Here is a 1869-nt window from a genome sequence, read left to right as displayed (position 1 = left end):
TTGCTGGAATGGCCTGGATAAATCTATAACGGCGCAGGCAACATTTGAAATGTTCGCTGAGCTCGCAGCCTCATCGGTCCTATCAACAAGCCAGACCTGATCATCATGTTCAGTCTTTATTGGTTTTGTGTTGTTGCCCGCTCGTTGTGTACCTAGTTTATTAGTGTATGAAGGAATGTAACAGGATGGTTCCATCCTACTCCTTTTTAAGGCCGGCCTTTGCTAATACGGATTCCAATGTGGGGCCAATTGCCTGTACTGCTTTTGATGTGTTTGAACGCATGCTTCGAAGACCAGAATTGCGAACTGTCTTCCGTCAGGTATGCCGCACTCGATGTGACCGTTTATTGGTGCTTTAATATGTTGTTTCTTTAAACATTATTGCTGACCCTTGTGTTACTGTCTGGTAATTTGTATTCTGCTTATAAATCCACTCCTGTAACAGTCCCAGTGGGACTAACAGTATGATAAATAAATCAAAATAAAAAATAAATAAAATTGAACTGCACCGGACGAACGACATCACATTCTCGTTGTCGATGATCAGGCAACTGCCGTTACTTTTGCAATAAAAACGTGCGAAATTGTTTTAGCGCAATAAAAGCCATTAAATATCAATACAGCTTTGGTGAACTTATAAAAATCTAAATGTGAGATTTTTTTCATTTGCTTCATTACTCTTAGCAGGACCAAAATAAACACGCCATGCTGGTTGTAGAAAATTATAATTGCCCGTAATGGTGATCCTTAATAAACGACATTAAGGTATATCACTCACGTGACGCATCAACAGGGTCCCACTGTGCCGTCAGCTCGACGATAGCGCGTTCGCACTGTTGTTGCTTCGTTGTTTGATGTATTACTGCCGTTCATGAGCGATGTCGATGAGGGAGCAAACTGTCTGCAAAATATGACGGCCACACTGAATACAAATTGAGTTGGCCTGTATCGGTAAATTACTGCGTTCTAAAAGCAAATACGCAACTTTCACTGAAAATGAAGTTTTAAAAGCCAGAAAAGGCAAAAAAAAATAGAAATAAGGGTGTCGCCATCACCGACCGGTTTGGCATATTAAGTGCATTGCGTCAACACAGCTTTTTTTTGTGTATGTGTGCGCTGATCACAGAGGTTAGGTTACAAAGCCATTCTTTTGGAAGCGGCGATCACGCCGGAGTCCTTTTCGATGTAGACGTCGCGTGTTTGGCATGAGGGGTGGGGAGAATTTTAATTGCAATGCTCTCAGCAACAAACGTTTCTTCTTAATATTCCCAGAAACAGCCGCATCTAGAATCAATTTTGATGAACACAAACAGTGGATGGCGTTAATTGGCCGCAGTGTTCTTGTAGGATGACTATGGCGAGGAGATTAAATTGCAGCCCAAGCCATCCTAGGCCATTGACCTCTCAAGGTTAAACGGAACAAAGGACTGCACACCGCACACTTGAGGAAAAGAAACCGGTTTTAATTCCATCCCCGTCGATAGCTCAGTTGGTAGAGCGGTGGACTGTAGAGGTCTTGTCCTACGGACATCCATAGGTCGCTGGTTCGAATCCGGCTCGACGGAAGTCACTTTTTTTTCTTCAAGCGCATATTTGCACAGCCTTGTATAATTGCTAGATTATTACCGTCAGCAGTTCTCATTATTGTCTCACCAACGCTCGTTTTCGTATCCACGGCACGAAAATTGAGTTTCACTTTTTAGAATTTTCGAGGCATTCTTGAGCAATAGTTTGGATTGGACGGGAAACAAATTTTGCGTTCATCGCCTTTATTCTCATCCCCTCCATCAATGTATGCTGATGGAAAATGATTTATTATTATTATTATTATTATTATTATTATTATTATTATTATTATTATTATTATTA

The 1869-nt window shown here is 41.1% G+C and overlaps 1 non-coding gene across 1 annotated transcript; it reads left to right on the top strand.

Moving 5' to 3' along the window:
* Positions 1 to 1474: 1474 nt before the first annotated feature.
* TRNAY-GUA (transfer RNA tyrosine (anticodon GUA)) lies at positions 1475 to 1565 on the top strand. The gene is given in 2 exon segments: positions 1475 to 1511; positions 1530 to 1565. It is a non-coding gene; the product is annotated as a tRNA-Tyr (tRNA).
* The last annotated feature ends 304 nt before the right edge of the window (positions 1566 to 1869 follow it).

This window comes from Amblyomma americanum, chromosome 2, assembly GCF_052857255.1.
Source record: "Amblyomma americanum isolate KBUSLIRL-KWMA chromosome 2, ASM5285725v1, whole genome shotgun sequence".
NCBI lineage: Eukaryota > Metazoa > Arthropoda > Arachnida > Ixodida > Ixodidae > Amblyomma > Amblyomma americanum.
This window is presented reverse-complemented; position numbering and strand designations above follow the sequence as displayed.